Below are 19,929 nucleotides of genomic sequence, written 5' to 3'. Positions count from 1 at the left end.
CCCCCCCCAAGCTCTGTCAGTCATATTTCCTGTGTGGCTTGGTGTATTCTTGAAGGGTTGCACAGAGCCCCTGATCTAGCTCACATTATTGGGGCTTTATAGATTAGGCCTAGGACCGCAAAGCAAATCCAGCACTGGGGAGACACTCCAGAGCGTTGACCGTGGCCTAATAAGCTGTTGCCAAGGTGATGCTGTCAGGAGTTTGGCCAGCATGCTGGACCAATTGAAGCTTCATCTCGATTGGGCTGATGGAGGCAGTAGAGTGGAAGGTAAAGGCATGTATTGCTGCAGCCAGGGCTTCATCTGGGATGGGCAGGGGGGTTGTTTCCTGCTTCTGTTGTGCATAGCTGGAAGTCTCAAACAAACATCTGTTACTTTAGGGACTGTCTTCCCCTCAATTTAACATACACATGATACCTTGTTGTAGGGGGTTAAGACAACTCACCTTGATGGTGTCTTTTCTTGGCATGCCCATATTTTCTTTATAAAAGTGGCTACTCTTGTTACTGACCTTCTGGGAAGGACTAATGGACAGGCAGTAGATACTGAGGAGGTGGGGCCAATATTTCAAAGTCAATAGGTAACTTAGTTATCTGCTTTAGAAGTAGGTTTTAGTTTCCTGTTGACTGCTAGCTAACAGATCTTTTAGGGCCAAACCTTGGCATTTGCACAAAGCCTTAGGCAAATCCAGAAACTACATGTAACTGATCAATTTGCCATGCAAAGAAATCTGCCTACAAATGTTGAAGCCTTTAAGGAGGTCTGTTAAACATTTGGCCCGGAGAGTCATACAAGAAAGGTAGAAATGTAAAAGTTTGCTTCTCTAACGTCCACGTCCAGCATATGTATGTGTGTCTTTATGATGGCAGTTAAGGGACTGGGTGAATCTGCTTTAAATTGCAAAATCTGTTGGAAAGAGGGATGGTGTCCCTAGCCTCTGTTTGCCCAAAACTGGGCATGGGCGATGGGGTGGATCGCATGATGACTTGTTGTTTTCATTTCCTGTGAGGCACCTGGCATTGGCCACTGGTGGAAGACCGGGTACTGGGCTAGCTGGACCTTTGGTCTGACCCAGTATGGCCATTCTTATGTTGAATAAGTTTCATAAAGACGTGTTCAGCTGTTGAGGATCTAATCATCCCAGAAGAAATGTAACCTTTTCATGGACTCTCACTGTGCTGGCGCCTGACTCTGGCCGCAAGGGTTTCCCTACATAGTTGATCTCATTCAGCTGCTTGAGGACCTTAAAGGGCCTGTCCCGGGCAGCCTGTAGTTTGTTCGTTCTGATGGGAATGAGAGCTGTCACCTGGTCCCCGGTAGCATAGGAGCGGGAACGCGCTGGGCGGTTGTACCAGACCTTTTGCTTACGTTGGGCCCTGGCTAAATTCTCCCCGGCCAAGTCCATGAGCTCAGCAAGCTTTTCCCAGAAAGTCAGTACATACTCCACTTCTGATTTTCCATCAGGGGAGGCCTTCCCCTCTCCTTCGTCCCTCAACAAGTCCACAGGTCCCCTTACTCTCCTCCCATACAGCCACTCGAAAGGAGAGAACACGGTTGATTTCTGGGCCCCTTCCCAGTAGGGGAACAACAGCTGGGGTAAATACTGGTTCGGGTGGGACCCAAGTGAGAGTGCCAATTCAGGACAAATGGCTTAAAACAGGGCAGTTAGACCAAGGCTGGGTTTTTCTACCTCTGCGCAAACCAAACCAAACCGGCCAGACAAAGAAGACTTTGGTCCTACCCCACGGGCTTAACCACAAGTCACACAAGCGGTTCCCTTAGACACTCCAGTTTCCCAGTATCACCAACCGTGCCACTTGGTATGGGGGCAAATGGTTATGAAAACCAATACCTCAGCAAAAGAAAAAAGGTTCTCTTGATCCCAAAGGACCAAGCCCCAGGTCAATATACAAACCAGATCTTACCCACAAATCACACTGTTGCCAATCCTTTAGAATCTAAAGGTTTCTTCATAAAAGGAAAAAAGATATAGATGAGAGAGAATTGGTTAAATGGGATCCATGACATACAGTAATGGCAACAGAGGCTCCTGGGGCACCTTTAAGACTAACAGAAGGATTGGGAGCGTAAGCTTTCGTGGGTAAGAACCTCACTTCTTCAGATGCAAGTCATCTTGCATCTGAAGAAGTGAGGTTCTTACCCACGAGAGCTTATGCTCCCAATCCTTCTGTTAGTCTTAAAGGTGCCCCAGGAGCCTCGGTCTGACTCTGTAAAAAGCAACAACCACGGCTACCCCTCTGATACTGGAGTAAGGGCAAGGTTATTGGTTCAGGCTTTCAGCAGTGATAGACTAAACTGCAGGTTCAAATCAAGTCTCTGGAGTACATCCCCAGCTGGGATGGGTCATCAGTCCTTTGCTACAAATGGCAGCTCTACACAAAGTCCCTCCAGAGGTAAGAAGCAGGATTGAAGACAAGATGGAGATGAGGCATCAGCCTTTTATAGTCTTTTCCAGGTGTAAGAACACCTCTTTGTCCTTACTATGGAAAACTACAGCAAAATGGAGGCTGGAGTCACATGGGCAAGTCCCTGCCTACTTTGCTGAGTTACAAGGCGTATTTGCATTCTCTCAATGGGTCAGTTGTATAGCCGATGGTCCTTAATGGGCCGTCAAGCAGGCTAGGCAGAGCTGACACTGACTTGTCTGGGGTGTCACCTAGAAGCACAGCATGATTTTGAAATACAGACAGTATAGAGCCAATACTTTAAATACAACAATGATATATGCATCCAGCTAGCATAATCATAACCAAAACCTTGTCTTAGAGCCCTTATTTGACCTCCTTTCTACCGGCTTTGGTGCCACTACAGGACCGTGGTTGCAACAATGATCTGTATGGTCCCAGATTATATCAATAATGTCACACCCCCAATGCAAAACTGATGCAGGAAGGGATGACACCAACATCACTGACTACATCCCAAGAGCCCCCCATCCTTGGTTCCGTCTCACTACAGCTAGTATTGGGTTAGAAGCCGTATTCGTGTAAAACAGAAATGGTTTATCCAAGTCCCGTTCAATAACCTGATTTAATCTCTTTACAAACTCAAGGTAAAACTTGGTTAGAACAATAATGGATTGGATCTGCTCTTGCAGCATGGTTTCTGTATGTTTCATTTTCTTTTGCCAAATGCTAAAGAACATAGCTACTTTATCCATACAAGCTCTGGCCAATGTTTGGAACCCAGTTAACATCAAGTCTATGTAGAGATTAATGTTGTCTATAGTATAGGAATCCTGGCATTTAGCCGTGACAGCAATGTGGTAGTATGCCTCGGTTTCCCTTTTCATACAGCACATTAGGTTTGGAATGTCTTTTCCCCCGTTGAAAATTCCAATACTGTTCACAGGCATCAACTGTGAATTATCAGTTTAACAAGGCCCTTAACATAAAGTATGTTCTCATGTAATTCTTTTAACATGTTCAAGGTGGTGTGTTTTGTTTGTTTTTCTCGCCCCCGCCAGATTAGGCACATTGCACATTTTTACAGTTCTTGGTAATAGCAACACATCAGTTACAAAAATTACCGTTAGCAATAAGAACAAATTCATTGCAAGTGTCCATTTACAATCCTGTTTGTTATGCCACACCTTTGGCTCCATACCATTGGGGTTTGGGCATTTTAGGGTTAACGTGGGGCTTCCCTTTGCAAAAGTAAGTACTCTCTTTCCTCCATGTCCTGAAGGTTTAAATCCTGATTTCTCTTGCTTAACAGAATTCCCTGGCTGATTGGGTGCGCTGTCTGTGCTAACAGCTATTAGCAAGTCTGTCTTCTCCCAGTCAGTCAGGTAATTTGCATCAACGCAAACACTAGCTTTTAAATTCTTAGCTGCTACCAATTTTAAGACTGGACTTCTGTCCTAAAGAGAGACCACACAAATCCCAAGAGGCTGAGGGTGAGAGTTTGCTTGCTCTCCCCTGTGGCCGGCCTCAAGCATTCAGCCATAAAACTGTTCTGCTCTGAAACACCAGTAACCAAATCTGTCACACCCTGAAGCACAGACTGCTCATTTAAGGAATTAGCATGGAGACATTCCTGTCCCAACACTAGTGTCTTTCCAACAAGCTAGCCACACACAAGTTCAGGAAGTTTTTCCTTCTTGCCACAAGTTTCCACACCATCAGTAGGTAACATGATCAAATCACCTTTCTGCTCTCCTGGTGTCCTGGCTAGGATATCACCCTGATCAGACAGAATTGCTACATCCTTTTCCAACCACCGATTAGCAACAGGTAAAATACAAGCACCAGAATTGTCCGGTCTCTGGGATTTTGCTAAGACGCTAACTGGATGCAACCTAGTTACAGTGCCATTCTCCCTAGCAGACACAAACTTAGGACCATTCCCTTCCTGGGCTTTAGTTGAATCCAGAACCAACTCTGAGACCACTGCACTATCCTCAACCATCACAGGCTGAAAGGCACCTTCTGTCTGCTTCACAAAGAAGAGCCGGAGCCGCATTCTCCTTTTCCAAACACGCAGCTTGGGATCTCATTTCCCTTGTCCCGGCACGCAGGGCTGTTCACAGACAATTGCTTGGAGACCGAGGTAGATTCCTCCGTAGGCAAGTTAAAATACCCCTGACGGACACAGGCACATTTCCTTCACTGTCACAATTCTCCCCACAGGAAACAAGTAAGGTGTAGGGGCCCTCATTTTCCGCTATCCTTGCCTTCCCAAACTGCTGACTAGATAAAGCCATCAGCTCGCAAGGCTGTCTAGGCTCATCCAAACTTTCTTTACCAGACACGTTTCCACTCCCAACAGATAAACTGCTGCTCTATTCACTACCCTGAGCTACTGTCTGCAAATGAGTTACCCTTTTCAGGTTCACTTGTATAAGCTGTACTAGCCACCAATTCATTACCCCTTAAAAATCTACCCTTTCCTCCCTCAGCTGGGGCTTCCATCTGTCCATCCACTTTAAGCTGCTCCTGAGAAACATTTTCCTGACCAATGAGATCTTTCTGTGCTTGATCTAATTCCAGATTCACTTCTGAAACATTAGGCAGGCAGGCAGACATTCAGAAACTTCGTTCACAGCCAAACTACTACTTTCCAAAGACAAACCTTTGGAAAAACCTTCCAAAGACACAACTTTAGACACAACCTCTCCTGTGCCTGGTTTGTGCTAACTTGACTGAACATAGCTCTAATATAATTTCCAATCATAAGATCCTTAGGGATTGTGTTTTTTACTCCCACAACCATGGTGCCCTCAAATCCCTTCCATTTCAGGTGGATTTGAGCCAAAGACGCCCTGACAAAATACTCAGCTGAGGCTACAACAGTTACACTTTCATCTGGCCAATAATCTTCCTCCCTGACAAGACTTGCTTTAACCAAAGTAATATCGGCTGCGGTGTCCTTCCATGCCATACACCTTACTCCATTCACTTCTGCACTGGTAATAAACTCTGCATTATTTTCCCCATATTTAGCTTTAATATGAGTTTTAAGGTCAAATTCTTCAGAGACCACAGAAACAGCATTTGCACACAGGGCACCAACGGTGGGCTGTGTGTGGCTTGCCTGTGAGTTTATAACAGGATTAGCATTTACCGTGGCATTTGGGGTTGCTGGTTTTGGGCTGCCCTTCAGGGTCGGGCAATCTGGTCTCATGTGGCCAAGCACACCACAGTGATGGCATTTAACCTGTTTATTCTTGTGGTGAGAGTTCCTATCCTCTGGGCCCCCATGAGCTCCTTTAGACTAGTCAGCGCCAGGTTTACTTTTAAATCCTTTTCCTCCCCTCCCCCCACCCCCTTGAACTGGGCAGAATGGTGATTAGTTTTCCCTGGGGGTTTATACCCTCCTCGAGCCCTGTTTTGGGTATGGGCACCCGCAATCTCTGCAGCCTGTAGGACTGACTCAGGGTTCCTATCACACACAGCTGCTCTCACGTGGTCAGGCACAATGTCCAAGAACTGTTGTTCCAAAATTATTAAATCCAGCAGTTTTTCAAAACTCCCATGCGCCTTTGCTTCCCACAACCCACTTTTTAACAAAGCCCATGGGCTTATGAGCACATTCTACAGAAGTGCAATCATTAGACACTTTAAACTTTCTAAACTTAACTCTGTAAGATTCAGGAGTAACCTTGAACGGCCTTAACACAGAATCTTTAAACCGCTCATAATCCAAGGCTTCTTGTTCCCCCAGTCCATTAAATACCTCCCTGGCTTTTCCAGTCAGTCTGGCCAGCAGGACAGGCATTCGCTGATCATCAGGGATCTGGTACAGATTGCAGAGGCATTCAAAGGTAGACAAAAACTCCTCTCTATCCTCAGTATCATTGTCAATGGGACACGTCCTTTCCCAGTTTTGCTTGTGGCGGTGGGGAAGTGGAGCACCAGGTGGTGATGACTTTCTCCACTCTTCCATTACTTGGAGCTGAAGTTTGGCCGTCTCCTGTTCCATCTGTGGAGCTTTCTCCTCCGCAGCCAGCAGCTCCAGACGCCCCTTACGAGCTCTTTCTTCTCTCTTATCAGCTTCTCTTTCTAATTCAGCTGTTTTTTGGTTTTTTCCAGCAATCAAAGATCTGCTAGATTCCTTTCATGCTCAAGTTACAGTTTATTTGTTACCTTCTGTACTCTCATTTTTTCTGCATCTTCTGTAGCCGCCGGTAAGGGCTGCGCTCTTGCCCCCGGATCACTGGCCATTAACAGCTCTCTCAGTTCTTGATTTGTAGCTTTCTTTCTAAAGCTTATCCCCTTTTCTGAACACAAATCTTCCAGGGCTTCTTTGCCAAGGCCCTCATATGCTCTTTGCTTACCCGTTGCAACTGCTCTTTAACCAACCAAACTCTCAATCCCAAAATTCAAATTTGGATCGCGTGGGGTTCTGACCCAGAGCTTAATTGACCTGGTTCTGTGGATCCTAGCACGACTACGCCACTGTAACGATGCTGGTTCTGGCAGGACCCAACTGAGAGTGCCAATGTAGGACAAATTGCTTAAAACAGGGCAGTTACAGCCCAAGGCTGGGGTTTTTCCGCCTCTAAGGCAAACCAAACCTGCCCCACAAAGAGGACTTTGGTCTCACCCCACTGGCTAACCACAAGTCACACAAGCAGTTCCCTTTAAACACTCCAGTTTCCCAGTATCACCAACAGTGCCACTCGTTATGAAAACCAATACCCCAGTAAAAGAAAAAAAGGTTCTCTGGATCCCAAAGGACCAAGCCCCAGACTCATGTCAATATACAAATGAGATCGTACCCACAAATCACGCTGTTGCCAGAATCTAAAATCTAAAGGTTTATTCATAAAAGGAAAAAGATATAGATGAGAGAGGGAATTGGTTAAATGGAATCAATGACATACAGTAATGGCAAAGTTCTTGGTTCAGGCTTGTAGCCGTGATAGACTAAGCTGCAGGTTCAAATCAAGTCTCTGGAGTACATCCCCAGCTGGGATGGGTCATCAGTCCTTTGCTACAAACGGCAGCTCTACACAAAGTCCCTCCAGAGGTAAGAAGCAGGATTGAAGACGAGATGGAGATGAGGCATCAGCCTTTTATAGTCTTTTCCAGGTGTAAGAACACCTCTTTGTCCTTACTATGGAAAATTACAGCAAAATGGAGTCTGGAGTCACATGGGCAAGTCCCTCCCTACATTGCTGAGTTGCAAGGCATATTTGCCTTCTCTCAATGGGTCAGTTGTATAGCCGGTGGTCCTTAAGGGGCCATCAAGCAGGCTAGGCAGAGCTGACACTAACCTGTCTGGGGTGTCACCCAGAAGCACAGCATAATTATGAAATACAGACAGTATAGAGCCAATACTTCTAACTTTAAATACAACAATGATCTATGCATCCAGATAGCATAAACATAACCAGCAAACCAGAACCTTGTCTTAGAGACCTTATTTGACCTCCTTTATACCAGCTTTGGTGTCACTACAGGACCTTGGTTGCAACAATGACCTATATGGTCCCAGATTATATCAATAACATCACAACTTGTCCCAGTCCTGTGAGTGCTGGTTCATGGAGGTTTTCAGCAGCATCTTTAGGGTCCCATTGAACCTCTTCACCAGCCCGTTGGACTGAAGGTGATACGCTGAGGCCCAGGTGCGTCGGACCCCACACTTCTCCCACAAGCATCGGAGCAGAGTTGACATGAAATTGGAGCCCTGGTCTGTAAGGAGCTCCTTGGGGAACCCCCCACTCTGCTGAAAACAGACAAGGCCACCTCCTCAAGATAGGGAGTAGCGAAATCTACCACCCCCAGAATGTATTTTTTTCCCCTGTCCGAATTGCCTTGCTGAGGGGTCCCACTATGTCCACGGCCACCTTCTGGAAAGGCTCCTCTATGATGAGCGGGGGCCTCAAAGCTGCTTTCTCCTTGTCCTGGGCCTTCCCCACCCTCTGGCAGGGATTGCAGGACCTGCAGTACTGCTGGATGGCATCAAAGATCCCAGGCCAGTGTAAGTTCTGTAGCAGCTTCTGCCTGGTGCGCTGGATTTCCTGGTATCCCGAGAGAGGGACAGCATGGGCCAGGTACAGTAGCCTGCGGTAGTACTTCTGGGGGACCACTGGCTGTCTCCTGATCTCCTCCCTTCCCCCCCCCCCTCCCCCAGTTCCACTTCCCCTTGGGGAGCCCATTCCCAAGACAGGAATCCCTTCTCCCACAGGAATCTTTCCAGGCAGCCTACCCCCAGGGGTTTTGCCGGGCTGTGGCCAGCAAGTTCCCTTAGTTTCTCTAAAGAGGGATCTTTCCGCAGCTCGGCCTGGAATTCAGCGGCTGGGGAAGGGATGAGGACCTGCTCCCTCTCAGTGGCTGGGTCCCAGGCCGCAGCCCCGCCAAGTCCTGTCCCCAATGACTCTTTTCCCGCTGGGGTAGGAACCTGCACCCCCGGCAGGCCACCGCCCCCCATGTCAGGGCAGAATGCCCTTCGCTGGCTCTGGCTACAGGTGATGACTAGGGCACTCTGGGAGCTGCCCGGCCAATCTGCCAGGTCACCCCCCCCCCATCAGCACCTCAGTAGGCAACTGATAATGCACCCCCACATCTTTGGGGCCCTCCTTGGCCCCCTATTTCAGATGTACCCTGGTCATGGGTACCTTAAATGGGGGCTCGCAGACACCCGTCAGGGTTAGATAGGTGTTGGACACCAGCCGGTTTGGGGCCACCACCTCGGGCCGGGCCAGTGTCACCTCACGTCCCAGTGACCTGCTTCCCATCCACCTCCAGGGGAATGAGGCACTCGCTCCTCAGGGGCCGCCCCACACCCACCCTGTACACTGAGCATCAAGCCTCCCCGAGGAGCTGGCCTGGGAGACTTCTCCCTCTTGGGCCATTGCTAAACTGCCAGTCCCACCTGCCTGGGGATCCAGCCCCTTTGAGGGCTCGGTTTGCTCATTCTGTCCCTGAGCTTTTGGCTCCGGGCCCATCTGTGGCCCCCCTGCCCACAGTAATTACACCTCAGGTCCCGTTGGTCTCCAGGGGCTGGTGGGTCAGCTCTGGTATTGGCTGTGCCTCTCAGGAGGGATTTCTCCAAGACTTCCTTCAGGGAAGCCCCTGGGTGACCCCCCCCTCCCCACCTTCTGCACTGACGTGGGCCTGTCCCCCTGGGATTCCCTTCCAGTGCCCGACCTGCTAACTACAAACTCATCCGCCAGCAGCCCTGCGTGGCACAGGTCCTTCGGCCTCTTGTCTGCAAACTACATCCTCAGGTCAGGGGGGCAGAGTTCATACAGTTGCTCCAGCTCCATAATTCAATCACGTCCTCCTTGGTCTGGGCCCCGCCCCATTCACCCACTTGCGGGTGTATTTCCCAATCAGCGTGACCAGTTCCAGATAGGTCACCCCCTGGGTCTTCTGCACACTCAGGAACCTTTTCCTGTACGCCTCGGGGGGTCAGCTCAAACTTGCGCAGCAGGACTTGTTTGAACAGTTCATAGTCCCTTGCTTCCACCTCATCCATCTGGCTGAACATCTCTGTGGGTTTGGGACCCAGTAAGGGGGTGAGATGCCAAAGATGTCTGCAGGGTCAACCTGGTGCACATTGCAGACCTTCTCAAGGGCAGTGAAGAAGGCACCTCTATCATCCCCTTCCTTAAACTGTGGCAGCACTCTTATATCTGAGTTCCCTATGGGCTTAGCTAGCCTGGGCCCGTCCGCACTCACCACGGTAGGGGTCTCTCTGCTTCTCAGCTCTGCCATCGCCAGTTCATGCTGCCTCTGTCTCTGACGGTCCTCCCATTCCTTCTCATGGTCCTCCAGCTCTTTCAGTTTCTGTCCCTTTTCCAACTCCAACTGTCTCAGCTCCACCAACGGGGAACTCGGTCGGGAAGATCCCCTGCTGGTCGGAGAGATGGGCTGCCTGGCTGCTCCCAGCCTCTCTCTCAGGAACTGGCTCCTTAGAGTGATCATTCTCTTCCAACTGGGCAATCAGCTGTGCCTTGGTGAATTTTCCAAGGCGCGGCCCTCTCTCTCTCTCTCTGCACAGCTCTACAATGTCCTTCTTAAGGACATGGGTATAGGCCATCTCCATGCTGTTCCCAAGGGGTCATGGACTCACAGGCCTGTACTCTCTCAGCTCCCCACAATCCCTGGGAGGAACCCCTTCAGTGCGACAGCCACTCTCAGGGGTCCACTCTTTCTTGGGGGTTAAGCCGGAGGCTCCTCCGCCTCCTGGAATTGCACCTCTCAGAGCCTCCAGCATGCCCATCTCTCGCTAATCCCCCTTTGTTTTATTGCTCCCCAGTCACTTACTGCAGGATGCTCTGTCCACGGGGTGCAGTTTGATCCCACCTCTGCACCAGCTGTCCCGGAGTCACCGGGCGATGCTCTGGAACTGCTCCCTACGAAGCCAGGCAGGACTCTGGTCTAGCATGCCTCCTCTCTTTGAGCATACTGTCTGCAGGGCAAGAAGCTTACAGAGCTTCGACCTTCCTGGGTCTTACCTTGGAGCATTCAGCAGCCCCTTCCTCACCAGGCGCTTCCCGCAGCAAGTCTGCCCAGGCGAGGCTGCTGAGGAAGCCAGAGGGCCCTGCACCCCAACTCTGCAGTCAGAGGTGACTCTTAGCCAGCGTACAACAGAAGGTTTATTCGTTGACAGGAACACGGCGTAGAACAGACGTAACTATTACAAACATGTGTGCCTTTCAGCCAAGTCCATCTTGGGAATCCTGGGCCAGACGCCCTGGATTCCCCTTTTCCAGTCTCCCGAGGCAGACTGCCAGCCTCCAGCCACCTGACCTGGGACACTCCCCTTGATGCCCCTCCTCCTTCTTGGTCTCACTTCGCAGGCCAAAGGTGTCACCTGGCCGCACCCCCCTCCTGGGTCTCAGGTTACATAGATGCAAATAGCTGGGCAGTCTCACCTGCCCTGAGGGCCTCCGCAAAATCACACTCCCAATTCCCACCAGCTAAGTATTGGTGCATTACACTGGGAAACTAAGGTACACACAATATTAGTACAGGACAGTAAGACTCGCACGCAACATAACAAGATAAATAAAACCCCACTTCGTCATATCCACAGAACAAACTACAGCCTGCCTGGGATGGGTCCTTCAAGGTCATCAAACAGCTGAATGAGGTAAACTATGTAGTGAAACTGTCTAACTGGGCTCACAGCCACTGGGTGTACCATGTCAACGTGATTGAAGCCATACTTTGACAGGGAGAATTTGGTACTGGCCATCTGTGGCCAGCGGGAGGAGCAGGAAGATGACCCACTCGTGGATCTATTCCCTGAGACTGGGCCGGCCCTTCGCCGGAATCAATTCCCCTCTCAGATCAGCTAACCCCTGCCCAGTAGGCTGAGATCCGAGAGGCGCTGCTCTCCAACGAGCCTGGGCTCAGTAACCTGGCTGTCCACCAGGTGGCGACAGGAGCCCACCCCGCGGTAAGATGCTCCCCGTTCCAGGTCACTGGGAAAAAAGCCCAACCTGGAGAGAGAGGTCAAGGACATGCTGGCTATAGGGGTGGTCCAGCTGTCTTCCAGCCCTTGGGCCTCTCCCATAGTGTTGGTCCCCAAGAAGGACGGGTCAATCTGGTTTTGTGCGGATTACCGGAGGCTTAATGCCATCACCAAGTTCGATGCCTACCCCATGCCTAGGCCTGATGATCTTCTAGACGGGACGGGGAGGTGGGGGTCGTTATCTCACTACTATGGATCTCACCAAGGGCTACAGGCAAGTACCTTTTGGATCTGGATGCTGGGCAGAAATCTGCTTTTATCACCCTTCTGGGGTTATAAGAGTTCCTGGTCCTACCTTTTGGGCCTAAATGGGGCACCTGCCACCTTCCAGCGTCTGGTGGACCAGTTACTCATTCAGAGGGAGAATTTTGCCTTGGCATATAGTGATGATATCTGCATTTTTAGCCAGACCTGGGAGGACCATGTGGCCCAGGTTAAACAAGGGCTGAACTGGCTCCAGGACACAGGTCTGACTATAAAAGCTGGGAAGTGCAAAGGTGGGCGGGGGCGGGAGTTGTGAGAGATGTCAGACCTGGGCCACAAAATGGGGGGCGGCTGCCTAAAGCCAGAGCCGGCTCAGGTGGAGGTGATCAGAGATGGGCCCGTTCCCCAGATGAAAAAGCAAGTCCAGGCTTTCATTGGGATGGCGGGCTACTACCGGAGATTCGTTCCCCACTTTAGCTTCATAGCCACCCGAATCACTAAGGTATGTAAGAAGGGAAATCCAGATAAGGTGGTCTGGACCACGCAGTGGCAGAGGGGTCTCTGTGCTCTGAAAGAGGCTCTGGTCAAGGGCTCGGTGCTGGTAAAGCAGGACTTTGACAAGCTCTTTCTGGTGTTCACTGAGGCTTCAGAAGAGGGCTGGGTGTGGCGCCAATGCAGATTGACGGAAAGGGGGAGAGACATCCCATCGGGTATGTGAGCAGAAAGCTGCTGTCCCAGAAGCAGAACTCTCCAGCCATAGAAAAGGAACGCCTGGCCAGGGCAACTGGGCCTTAAAAAGCTGCAGCCATATCGCTTCTGGTCGGCTTTCCGCCAGGCCAGAGGGGGGCGCCCGCCGATGGCCGCCAGGCCAGAGGGGGGCGCCCGCCGATGGCCGCCAGGCCAGAGGGGGGCGCCCGCCGATGGCCGCCAGGCCAGAGGGGGGCGCCCGCCGATGGCCGCCAGGCCAGAGGGGGGCGCCCGCCGATGGCCGCCAGGCCAGAGGGGGGCGCCCGCCGATGGCCGCCAGGCCAGAGGGGGGCGCCCGCCGATGGCCGCCAGGCCAGAGGGGGGCGCCCGCCGATGGCCGCCAGGCCAGAGGGGGGCGCCCGCCGATGGCCGCCAGGCCAGAGGGGGGCGCCCGCCGATGGCCGCCAGGCCAGAGGGGGGCGCCCGCCGATGGCCGCCAGGCCAGAGGGGGGCGCCCGCCGATGGCCGCCAGGCCAGAGGGGGGCGCCCGCCGATGGCCGCCAGGCCAGAGGGGGGCGCCCGCCGATGGCCGCCAGGCCAGAGGGGGGCGCCCGCCGATGGCCGCCAGGCCAGAGGGGGGCGCCCGCCGATGGCCGCCAGGCCAGAGGGGGGCGCCCGCCGATGGCCGCCAGGCCAGAGGGGGGCGCCCGCCGATGGCCGCCAGGCCAGAGGGGGGCGCCCGCCGATGGCCGCCAGGCCAGAGGGGGGCGCCCGCCGATGGCCGCCAGGCCAGAGGGGGGCGCCCGCCGATGGCCGCCAGGCCAGAGGGGGGCGCCCGCCGATGGCCGCCAGGCCAGAGGGGGGCGCCCGCCGATGGCCGCCAGGCCAGAGGGGGGCGCCCGCCGATGGCCGCCAGGCCAGAGGGGGGCGCCCGCCGATGGCCGCCAGGCCAGAGGGGGGCGCCCGCCGATGGCCGCCAGGCCAGAGGGGGGCGCCCGCCGATGGCCGCCAGGCCAGAGGGGGGCGCCCGCCGATGGCCGCCAGGCCAGAGGGGGGCGCCCGCCGATGGCCGCCAGGCCAGAGGGGGGCGCCCGCCGATGGCCGCCAGGCCAGAGGGGGGCGCCCGCCGATGGCCGCCAGGCCAGAGGGGGGCGCCCGCCGATGGCCGCCAGGCCAGAGGGGGGCGCCCGCCGATGGCCGCCAGGCCAGAGGGGGGCGCCCGCCGATGGCCGCCAGGCCAGAGGGGGGCGCCCGCCGATGGCCGCCAGGCCAGAGGGGGGCGCCCGCCGATGGCCGCCAGGCCAGAGGGGGGCGCCCGCCGATGGCCGCCAGGCCAGAGGGGGGCGCCCGCCGATGGCCGCCAGGCCAGAGGGGGGCGCCCGCCGATGGCCGCCAGGCCAGAGGGGGGCGCCCGCCGATGGCCGCCAGGCCAGAGGGGGGCGCCCGCCGATGGCCGCCAGGCCAGAGGGGGGCGCCCGCCGATGGCCGCCAGGCCAGAGGGGGGCGCCCGCCGATGGCCGCCAGGCCAGAGGGGGGCGCCCGCCGATGGCCGCCAGGCCAGAGGGGGGCGCCCGCCGATGGCCGCCAGGCCAGAGGGGGGCGCCCGCCGATGGCCGCCAGGCCAGAGGGGGGCGCCCGCCGATGGCCGCCAGGCCAGAGGGGGGCGCCCGCCGATGGCCGCCAGGCCAGAGGGGGGCGCCCGCCGATGGCCGCCAGGCCAGAGGGGGGCGCCCGCCGATGGCCGCCAGGCCAGAGGGGGGCGCCCGCCGATGGCCGCCAGGCCAGAGGGGGGCGCCCGCCGATGGCCGCCAGGCCAGAGGGGGGCGCCCGCCGATGGCCGCCAGGCCAGAGGGGGGCGCCCGCCGATGGCCGCCAGGCCAGAGGGGGGCGCCCGCCGATGGCCGCCAGGCCAGAGGGGGGCGCCCGCCGATGGCCGCCAGGCCAGAGGGGGGCGCCCGCCGATGGCCGCCAGGCCAGAGGGGGGCGCCCGCCGATGGCCGCCAGGCCAGAGGGGGGCGCCCGCCGATGGCCGCCAGGCCAGAGGGGGGCGCCCGCCGATGGCCGCCAGGCCAGAGGGGGGCGCCCGCCGATGGCCGCCAGGCCAGAGGGGGGCGCCCGCCGATGGCCGCCAGGCCAGAGGGGGGCGCCCGCCGATGGCCGCCAGGCCAGAGGGGGGCGCCCGCCGATGGCCGCCAGGCCAGAGGGGGGCGCCCGCCGATGGCCGCCAGGCCAGAGGGGGGCGCCCGCCGATGGCCGCCAGGCCAGAGGGGGGCGCCCGCCGATGGCCGCCAGGCCAGAGGGGGGCGCCCGCCGATGGCCGCCAGGCCAGAGGGGGGCGCCCGCCGATGGCCGCCAGGCCAGAGGGGGGCGCCCGCCGATGGCCGCCAGGCCAGAGGGGGGCGCCCGCCGATGGCCGCCAGGCCAGAGGGGGGCGCCCGCCGATGGCCGCCAGGCCAGAGGGGGGCGCCCGCCGATGGCCGCCAGGCCAGAGGGGGGCGCCCGCCGATGGCCGCCAGGCCAGAGGGGGGCGCCCGCCGATGGCCGCCAGGCCAGAGGGGGGCGCCCGCCGATGGCCGCCAGGCCAGAGGGGGGCGCCCGCCGATGGCCGCCAGGCCAGAGGGGGGCGCCCGCCGATGGCCGCCAGGCCAGAGGGGGGCGCCCGCCGATGGCCGCCAGGCCAGAGGGGGGCGCCCGCCGATGGCCGCCAGGCCAGAGGGGGGCGCCCGCCGATGGCCGCCAGGCCAGAGGGGGGCGCCCGCCGATGGCCGCCAGGCCAGAGGGGGGCGCCCGCCGATGGCCGCCAGGCCAGAGGGGGGCGCCCGCCGATGGCCGCCAGGCCAGAGGGGGGCGCCCGCCGATGGCCGCCAGGCCAGAGGGGGGCGCCCGCCGATGGCCGCCAGGCCAGAGGGGGGCGCCCGCCGATGGCCGCCAGGCCAGAGGGGGGCGCCCGCCGATGGCCGCCAGGCCAGAGGGGGGCGCCCGCCGATGGCCGCCAGGCCAGAGGGGGGCGCCCGCCGATGGCCGCCAGGCCAGAGGGGGGCGCCCGCCGATGGCCGCCAGGCCAGAGGGGGGCGCCCGCCGATGGCCGCCAGGCCAGAGGGGGGCGCCCGCCGATGGCCGCCAGGCCAGAGGGGGGCGCCCGCCGATGGCCGGTTTCCGAAAGATGGTGCTCAGCTAGTGCGGGTCTAATTCTGCCCGAAGAAACATAACGTTTTCATGCTGTGACGTTCTGTACCTCCACCACTCTGGCCGACTTACCAGACCCCCCAGATAGCCATGGCTGCAATGTTTCCCATTCTCCGGTTACTTTCTGTGGGTGTTGGAGATGTGTATTCCCCACCAGGGTGAAGGTCATCGGCGGGCGCCCCCCCTCTGGCCTGGCGGCCATCGGCGGGCGCCCCGCCAGGCCAGAGGGGGGCGCCCGCAGATGGCCGGTTTCCGAAAGATGGTGCTCAGCTAGTGAGGGTCTAATTCTGCCCGAAGAAACCACAGAGAACTGTATTGGACCTAAATATCCAGACTGTCTGCAGATGCGGAAAAGAACCGTGTATCAGTAGCTTACACTGAGTTTGCGTGCGGGACATGGCATTGTCGGTTCTCACTTACACACGCCTTGTGCTCTCTCTCTCTGTTTCAGACATCATGAAGCACAAGTGGAGAAGAAGGAAGTGTCAGGAATGCCATACACGGAGGAGAAAAGAAGATGGAGGAAAAGGAAAGGAACTCTGGGCACAGTAACCAACCTCAAATCAGGCCTCAGGTCATGTAATTAGGCTGTAGGGGAATCTCGAGCCTCTTAATACCTTGAGCAGCGTGACCGCCCTGTAAGCTGGGTCCCGGTTTGTGCTATTGTGTCGTTTTGACATTCTGCTCCGTTATCTGGCTATTGACGGTGACTGCCCTGTCATCAGGGTGCAAGTCACCTCCCCCTGTCTTTGGAGGGGCATTGAGCTCTTTGTTAAACTGAGCAATGTGACCGCCCTGTATCTGGTGTCTGGGTCTCTGCCCTCTTGCTCATTTGGCTTTACGCCGTGCTCTGCCCCATTAGTCAGCGTGACAACCCTGTAATTAGGGTCTATGTCACAAGCCTCTCTAGGATAGGACATATTGAGCTCTTTGGTACTTTGACAGCTTGACCTTCCTGAAATTCAGGTTATGGTCTCTCCTCTTTGGCTAATGCCAGCGACCACGCTGTAATCAGGGTACAGGTTGCATCTCGCTTTTGAAATCTGGGTAATTAGAATCATTTCCGTTATGTGGGCAGCTTGACCTCCCTGTAACTAGGGTGTGCGTCTCCGAGGCCCTCTGGGTCTCTTGGCCTCGTGCTGTCTTCACAACCTGTTGCGAACGACCGCCCTGTAATCAGGGATCGGGTCTGTGCCCTCTAGTCTTTTGGCACTTGGCCAAATGCAGCCACTGCCCTGAATGAGCACCCTGTAAACAGGGTACAGGTCTCATCTACTACTATTTCTGGCGCCCCCATGAGACTGTGTCCAGAGTTCCGGCCCATCCAACAGCGCTTCCAACATGCCTGGAATTCTGCAGCCAAGTCTCCTGCTTTCTGCTCACTTCTTGGACTCTTGGAGACCTGACATGCTATTGGTGGTACGATCCGAAAGTGAGTGTCCGCGGCGGTTTTGGACCGTTGTCGAAAGCGGTTCTCATTTACACACGCCTTGTGCTCCCTCTCTCTGATTCAGCCATCATGAAGCAGAAGTGGAGAAGAAGGCCTAACTTGTGTATTTCTCACACATTTCTAAAAGGAAGCAAACAAAACTAAATGTTCTGGCAACTGGCAGTTACTCTCCGCACTTCACAACTTTCAAACACCTACTCTACTTAAACGGTCACACCAACCAAAGTGTACCACACATTCAATATTAACTTTGTACCTATTGTGTCAGAAGTGAGAGTGTTTTTAGTAGTTGTGTCCATTGGTGGAAGTGGCAGTCGTGGTGTTTTAGTAGTCTTTTACGCTTATTGAATTCAAAGGATGATGATGTGGATGTTTTAGGTAGGTATTTTTCTGTTAAGTCTTGGTATTTGGGTAGAGGTGCAGTATTTTGTGATTATGACTGTTTTTCTGGTATTGGTTTAGTGTGAATTGTTGGCAATTTTAGATGTTTTTGTATCCGTACATTTGTAGATGTCTTTAGAGGGGAAAGCTGAGGTTGCCTGTTTGGTGCAATTTGATTGGTGTGAAAGTTAATTTCGGGTAGGTGTTTGAAAGCACTGAGGTTTGAATTTTTAGCTCAACAGGGATGCAGGACCCACCTGGCTACCTCAGTTCTTACTGTCATTCCTAATTCCAAAATCTTGGATGAAGATGACCAGGCAGAATAAAGATATCTCCAGAGACTTTCAAGAGGGTAGCATTTCTGCAGCTTTAGGGGATCCTTTAAACCTTATTGAGCGTTTCAAAGTGTAATAATTGTGGAAAACTTCCACTTCTGCCAATTCAAAGTTGAACAATGACCTGTATTAAAGGACTTACACTGGTAGTTAATTCTGTTCTGTATTAAGATGATTTTGCTAAAATCGCCACTTTCTGATGTGTGAAATGAATTATCTAGGTCTGATTATACCTATTTGATAAAAGTGTGATAACGACCCCATGTTAAATGCATGGATTGAACTTTGATTGTCATATCACATTGCTTTGCTTTCTGTAACTCCTTATTTATGAATGTATTTGTTACTATTTATGTAATTCAATTAATAAAATGTATACATTCAAGTATAGTCTCAGTTCTTTCTTTGGCTAAACAAAAAGGAATCTGATAAACTTGTGAAGAATTTTGGTATTGTTACGTTTAATTTAATTAACATCTTTTTACCCTTTTCAGGCGGTCGTTGGAAGTAACTACCCTGTAGTGGTGCAAGTTTGATTTTTCTCTTGGATCACACGTTTTGGGCAGACTGCAGTGTGATCTTGAGAATGGAGATCGCACTGCCACTTAGGTGCATAAGGTTGCCCTCCTAAAGCTTCTAAGGTGCACAAGAATAGGCCTTTGTTTGGTTCCTTCACTGTTCCCAGGCTTATAGATTGCTTGAGAGCTGCAGGCCCTAGAGCTCACTTCCTGAGCACAATATATGATTGTGGCTATGATAAGATTGGACTAAAACTAGCAAGGTCCCGTGGTTTCTGCACCTTTCCCGTTCAGACATTTTTTAAAAAGTAGATTAATGTAATATTTTTATATTTAATTCAATCCCAAGTTTCTCAGAAATTGACTTTTACGGTGCACTCAATTTTCAATATGCTAATACATGTGAGGTAGTGTGGTCTAGTGGTTTAGAGCACTGGCCTGGGATTCAGGCGACCTGGTTTCTATTCCTGCCTCTGCTGCTGGGTCACTGGCTGTCCTTGGGTCACTTGGTGGTCACTTTGCCTCCCTGTGCCAGTGTCCCCCTCCATTTAAAAAAAAAAGTGGGGGAGGGGAGATGATTGTACTGACCTCATTTGTAAAGTGTTTTGAGATCTACAAGCACTAAACAGAATTTTTACTGGGTGCATGAAGATATAATTCACTATGGAGGCATTAATTTTGCTAATGCTGTGAAGAAAACTCTCTTGTGCATAATGAATTGAAACAGCCTCTCTCTCTTTGCATTTGTTAATTCATTTCTCCTATACCAGGTGCTTTTTGTTCCATTGAAATATGCATGGGGATGTGCTTTTTATTTATTACCCTTGCCCTATGATTTATTATTCAAAAGTGGGCAACTTGGAAAGCAAATACTCAATATTAGGTGATTGTTCGCCTGCTGTAGAAAAAGCCCGTGAAGAAGTGTGCAGCAGCTGCAGTTACACTAGGGGAACTCCATGACTTCAATAGATTCAATAGTCGTCTTTTCTCTGTTTACAGGTACTCTGACATGCCCCTTTCCCCCTTCACTTAAACCCAATTCAGAGGCAGCTGATGAGTCGCAGGTGCACTGGCTTCTTCCTTCTTAGAGGATGAATGGCACGCTATGAGAGACCTGAAACCCGATGGTATGATGATGAGGGCTCTAATTCAGCAAAGTACCATTCTAGCATACCTCAGCCAGAGTCATCATGCGTACCTAGAAAAAGAAAGG

The 19,929-nt window shown here is 54.2% G+C and overlaps 1 long non-coding RNA gene across 1 annotated transcript; it reads left to right on the top strand.

Moving 5' to 3' along the window:
* Positions 1-2,151: 2,151 nt before the first annotated feature.
* LOC135979514 (uncharacterized) lies at positions 2,152-18,583 on the top strand. Its single transcript, XR_010596807.1, has 3 exons — positions 2,152-5,431; positions 11,515-11,571; positions 16,484-18,583. It is a non-coding gene; the product is annotated as an uncharacterized LOC135979514 (long non-coding RNA).
* Positions 18,584-19,929: the final 1,346 nt, after the last annotated feature.

This window comes from Chrysemys picta, unplaced genomic scaffold, assembly GCF_011386835.1.
Source record: "Chrysemys picta bellii isolate R12L10 unplaced genomic scaffold, ASM1138683v2 scaf941, whole genome shotgun sequence".
Lineage (NCBI taxonomy): Eukaryota > Metazoa > Chordata > Testudines > Emydidae > Chrysemys > Chrysemys picta.
Note: the sequence above shows the minus strand (reverse complement) of the source record. Positions and strands in the feature narration are given on the sequence as shown.